Raw genomic sequence first — 6457 nt, 5'->3', positions numbered from 1 at the left:
CGCCCCCTGCTCCCCACCTCCCGCCATCATCATTCACTTGATGGAGAAGCCGAAGCAAACACACCTTGGTAGAGCATGGATCCGGATTCTACACCTGTGGGCTGAGGGCACCAAAGGGCCAAGGAGATCTTGAAAGAAGGCCACAAAGCCCTGTCTATAGGCACAACAAGCATGCTCCCTCCACAAACACAGGACCGTTTTTCTAACATGTGAAGATGCAATTGGGATTAAAAAAGTATTAATTCATTTAAACCAATTACTAAATGTATAATAGCTTTTTGCCATTATGTATTTTCTTAACTAAAGGTACATATATACCATATTGGGGTCCTTGAAAAATTTTCACCTTAAAAATGGGCCGTCACACAGTAAAAGACTAGGAACTTAAAACTGGGATATACCTCCTATACTTGTAAAGCAGGGTTACCGAAGGAATGTCTCCTTGGACTGTACCTTTCCGCCACTTTTCAACAGCTTCATTGAGATATAATTTACATTGAGTAAACTCTATCCATTTAAAGTGTGTAAGTCACTAGTTTTTAGTACAATTACAGAGTTGTGGAACCATCACCACAATCTTAGAACTGCTTTCACCACCCCATTGTAGTCATTAGCAGTTACTCCCCATCCCCATTCCCGGCTCGGGGCAACCACTGATCATTTTTGTTGTTGTTTCTATAGATTTGCCTCTTTGGGACATTTCCTACAAATAGAATCAAGCAATGCACAGTCTTTTGTGGCTGGAGGAAGGTTTTGAATCCTCACAACTCCATCCAGTCTGTGTATATCTATCTCCTATGCCTGCATTAAGGTCCCTTTCACCCCTCCCAGAAGCCTTTCTCGCCCCCTCCAGCCAGTGTACAGGAATATTTTTCTGCTATTCGCTCACAGCCTCTGGTTTGCAATGTCCATGAAGCAATGGGCTTACGCTCCATGGACCACCTCTGCTGCGCTGTGCTGGTCTCCTGCTTGTTCTGAGTTCCTCACCTCTGACTTGGCAGTGGCATCCTGTTGGTATACTTCTTGGGCTCCCCCTACTCACTTGTGCCCACCACAGTTTGTGTGTTGAAAGAATAAATGACTCATGGGGATGTTCCCAGATTTTTAGAAAGAAAGGATTTTGGAGAAAGTGCAAGAAAGCAAGCAAAATCAAGAACAGGAACAAATAAAAAGCGTGGAATGTGGGCATTAGGGTCCAACCTGCCCATCAGGTGTGATCTTGTGTTGTGTTAATGACTAGAGGGCATGAAAAGGCCCTGGTCGCAAAGGGTCTCCCATTTACCTCCAGCAACAATCAAGAACACATTAGTCACTCCTTTAGCTGAAGGCTTTAACCGCCTCCATTAACATGCAAATGTCAGCACCTGGGAGAGTGGCAGCTGGAGCTATTATCAGCCATTTCCACTTCAGTTACAATCTGAGCTTTTTGGATACTGTATTTCCTGTTCTCTGAGGCCCAGAGGTTTGGTGGTGACTGTAGGGCCTGGGAAAATCTAGGGACAGGTTCCCTGTGGTCAACTGCGAGCTTCTTAGAATCTTTGATTTCCAAGCCAAGGAAGCCAGAGGTTAAGAGTAAGAGTGCTGGCCTGGCTGGTGTGGCTCAGTGGTTGAGCGTCGACCTATAAATCAAGAGGTCAGGGCACATTCCCAGGTTCCAGGCTCCATCCCCAGTGGGGGCGTGCAGGATGCAGCTGATCAATGCTTCACTCTCATCGGTGTTTCTCTATCCCTCATCCTTTCTCTCTCTCTAAACTCAATAAAAACATACTTTTAACAAAAAAACAAAAGAGTAAGAGGGCTGTAGTCCTTGGTTTCTCCTCAGGGCTCCTGTGGGGGATGGGCTAGAGTGGAGGATAACTCCCAGGGACCTCAGCCATCTTACCCTGATGGCTAACACACTGGGCCCCAAGCCTCCGTGGATGACCTACCCTCATGACACTCAGTGCTCCATCCTGTTAGCTCCTTTCTGACTTGGGTATAACAATAAGTTCATCTCTCTTAGGAAAGGTAAATCATCTAGTTTAAAGCAAGGGGCTTGCTCTTAAAGTGCAAATGTCCAGAAGAGGTGGATACATGTTTGGGAATGGGTTGTTCTTTAAGATTTCTTCACCCTCCAGAGAGCCTTAGGGTTCTTAGAATTCTTAATTTCTTGTGCATAACTCGTTACAGTGGGCAAAGTTCATTTTCGACTCTCAGTTCCCAACTGGCTTTCATGTCTGCCTTCCTCCCACTCCAGCGCTTTTCTGGCTCTATTTGCCTTGGGAAATGCTCAGTGGCCCCAAGTGTTCTCTCCTGCCACTCCCCAACACGTCCCCACTCCCAAGCATAAGCAGCCATGCTCCTCGTGCCTCCAACAGTGCATTAGTGGGGGAAGCCTGTTGGTGAGCTCCTTCATACTGACTTGATAATGACTGATAAGTGGTGGCATAAGTCCTTTAATACCCCAGCGGTATCTGTATTTATTTTATTGAGATATAGTTTACATACCATAAAGTTCACCTAGTAGTCAATGCAATTCTATGCTTTTTAGTGTATTTATTGAGTTGCGCAATCATCATCATAATTTAATTTTTAGAACATTTTCACGATCCCCAAAAAGAAATCCTGTGCCCATTTAGCCATCACCCTCCATTCCTCTCATGGCCATGTGGACCACGCTGGACACTGGCTTTGCTTCTAGCTCTGCTGAATCACCAGCTTCCCCCTTTTCCAGGACTGGTTTAAGGGAAATGGGACTTTGCAAACCCAGAGATGTAATTCTGCTGCCAGAGAAATCAATGGGTCCAACTTCCCCGACACTAGTGGGAGTGGGGTTCTTACGATATCTTTAGAAAATGGATTTTCTGAGACTTGCATGGGAGAGTGAGTGGTTTTTATTGGCGTGAAATTATATTCCTCGGGTTGTAAAGCCCCATTATCCTTACACAGTTCTTGAAAAGATGTAGCTGCCAAAAGTAGGGCCAGTGTCGATTCTATGATGGAACTGAGTCCAGTACAGCATTAGGCTAGTCACAGTCTCTTAGTCCATTGTGTGGAGTCCACATGGCTGTGGGCCATGTGGGCAAGTGCAGGGTATGCAAGCCCCACAAGCCAGGAGTCAGGTGTGAAGAGGAGAGAGAGAGAGAGAGAGAGAGAGAGAGAGAGAGAGAGAGAGAGAGGCTCACAAGCCAGGAGTCAGGTGTGAAGAGGAGAGAGAGAGAGAGAGAGAGAGAGAGAGAGACTCCTTTGTTCAGGAGCTTAAATATCAAATCTTGCTGTGCTTGTAGTGGCCACGCCTATTCTGGCCACTGACTTGTTCCCAGGTGTGATTGACAGATAAGCATCTTCCTAGGTCACCCAGACCTCACTGGGCATACATCTATTGTCCAGTCCCTTCTCCCACTGATTTGGGAGGCACAGGCTTGGAGATGTTAACTGGAGCTTTCTGGTGAAGCTGTATAAATGGCATGCCTGTATTATCTAGTCCTCCCTTTACTCCTTTCTGTTATTTAATAACCTGGTTATTATAATGGTATCAATTCCATGCAAATAAAGCTTTCCACCACATCTCATCCTCCAGGGGGAGCCTTCAGAAATGCTTATTCCAGTGGTATCTCAGGAAACCCACTCCCACTAGCAACAGAGAAAGGCCATCCATGCATTTCTCCGATAACACTGTGTCTACATTTTCCACATCCATTTTTAGGGAATGATTGTCATTCCAAAGCATGACTATCTCATGGTGGAATTTTAAGCAATGTGGGGGAAGGTCATTTTAGGTAGTTTAAGAGAATTTTTAGGTAGGGGAGTATTGCTGATACTAACTTCTACAAATACTTCTAAATATTCGAAAATTTCCCTAATGGAAATATTCTTCCCAAAAGAGAGCCTTGGGGGTGGGGGGTGAATAAAGAATAAAGTACTAAAAGTAACCAAAGCACAAGGGGGAAGATGGCTAGAAAGGCTAAGGGTATCTGTAGATCTCAAAAAAATAAAATAAAAAATTAAAAAAGCCCACTGTGTCCTGGGGTGTGTATTACCTGACCTCTGCAAACAGAGTATTCATTTCAGAGAACAGCCTGAGGTGGTCCTTGGGTCAGCTCCTATCTGATGACAACAGCCAGGTGCACATCCTGGAGATGGTCTTCTAAACCTCGGCCTTCTGTTCCTGTGACCTCTGACCCTTCCTTGGTTTTATTCTGACCTTGAGGACTCCTCTTCTATAGAGGGCAACCCCTGGGTTTCCTGGTCAGCTCTCCACAGGTGTCCTCCAGCCAATGGCATCACTCCCATCACCCTGTCATTTTTGGATTCTACCCACATTTGCTCTGCAATAGCTTGCTTTTCCAATCTAGTTGCATCATTGCCTAGGTTTGCTTCCCAAAATATAATGGAGCAAGACACTCTGGTCCCCGAATTCTGGGGCTCTTTATGATCATTAAACTGAAGCCCATCCTCCTCCACTAAGGTTTAAGAGCCCAATCCACCTTTCCATCCTCACCCACTTTGCCAATTCCCCTCACCCCCCTCACAATTTAGACTCCATTCTGCTCACTATTCCCCATTTGTTTATCCAACAAACAACTACCTGGTACCTCCTATGTGCCAGGCAGCAGGCTAGGCACTGGACACAAGAATGAGTAAGATACCAACTCTGCCCTCAAGGAGCTCTGACTGTGGAGATAGTTCTGAAACAAGTCAAGATAATACAGTGTGACAAGTGCTATAATAGAGATTAAAAGCAAGGTGTGCTGGGGGCTGAGGGAGAATGCCTGACAGCCCAGAGTGCGGGGAGGCAGGAGGGGGGGACGTGAGAGAGGGTTTCACAGAGGTGCTGTACATTTGATCTGTGGTGGTGGGTAATTTCTGCTGAGGCAAAGTGCAGTTCAGGGTGGGTCGGATGACATGGAGAAGTGAACAGCGGAAGCTGGCAGGTAAGAAGAGGTTGTTTCAAGGACAGTTTTCAGTAGAGTATGTGACACTGATGATCATCAGATGGGGGGAAAGTGGAGGACACATTAGAAGGCAAGGAGGGAAGAGAAGGGAGGCTGGTAATTGTCCAGGTGAGAAGGGAGGGGGAGGATCTGGGTACAGGTAGTAGCCAGAGAATGTGGAAGGAGAGACATGTGAAAGCCAAGGACAAAGAGGCAGGACTCAGGAACTGGGGTAGGAGGCGGGAAGGGATCACCACTCTAATATCAGGGAGTTTCCAGGATGGTAATTCCATCCGTGGAGAGGAAACAGAGGGAGGAGCAAGCTTTAGTTTTGTTGGGAGGGGACTTTAGTTTTAGAAAGTGGAATCTGAGGGTCTGGCAGGCACCAAGGATCCATGGGAAGCTCTCCAGTGGAACTGGGAAGGGAGGCAGGGGCTGAAGATACAGATTTTAGAAATCACTTAGAGAAAAAAAAAATTGTTTATCCTTTGACCCAGCAATTCTACTTGTAGGAATTTCTCCTAAGAATATAATTAAAGATATGTGTGAAGATTTATCTACAAAAATGCTCATTGTTTAATAACAGTGAAAGAGTGGAGACTTTTTATAAACTGCTATGACAATGAAAAAGGAAAAACAGTAGGGGATTGGTTAAATAAATTACAACATATTCTTGCAATGGAATTCTGTTCAAACAATAAATGAATATTGTAGATGAATGCTTATTGATATGAAAAGCATCCACAATTTTTGCTAAGTAGAAAAAAGCAGATTCTAAAACAACAAGTAGAGTAACATCCCACTTTTTGTTCAAGAAAATAATTAAGATGTTAATGGTTCTTCCCAGGTAGTATGATTAAGAATGTTTTTCTTCCTTCCTTCCTTCCTTCCTTTCTTTCTCTTCCTTCCTTCCTTCCTTCCTTCCTTCCTTTCCTTCCTTCCTTCCTTCCTTCCTTCCTTCCTTTCCTTCCTTCCTTCCTTCCTTCCTTCCTTCCTTTCCTTCCTTCCTTCCTTCCTTCCTTCCTTCCTCCCTTCCTTTCTTTCTTTCTTTCTTTCTTTCTTTTTTAGTTTTCTTACATTTAATCATACATGACTTTTGTTCAAAGATAGTGGTTATTTTAAAAATTGAATAAAATTAAAAGGAATGACCTAGCAAGGACTCAGGGAATGAGAAGGTTGAGGGTGGAACCCAATCAACTTGCTACATCTGTCTATGCAGTTGCCTGTCCTAAGTATCTCTCTCATATCATATTTGCTACATGGCTACATGGTAGCGTACAAGAACAGGCTACCAACTGTGGGCATTGGGAAAACTTTTGATTCTCTAGTTCTGTTTTCTCATGTTTATTTATTAAAATATATTTTTATTGATTTCAGGAGGAAGGAAATGGGAGACAGAGTGTTTTCTCATGTTTATTTATTAAAATATATTTTATTGAAGGAAATGGGAGACAGAGATAGAAACAACAATGATGTGAGAATCATTGATCGGCTGCCTCCTGCACACCCCACACTGAGGATCCAGCCAGCGCAACCTAGGCATG

Source organism: Myotis davidii, unplaced genomic scaffold (assembly GCF_000327345.1).
Source record: "Myotis davidii unplaced genomic scaffold, ASM32734v1 scaffold745, whole genome shotgun sequence".
Taxonomy (NCBI): Eukaryota; Metazoa; Chordata; class Mammalia; order Chiroptera; family Vespertilionidae; genus Myotis; species Myotis davidii.
This window is presented reverse-complemented; position numbering follows the sequence as displayed.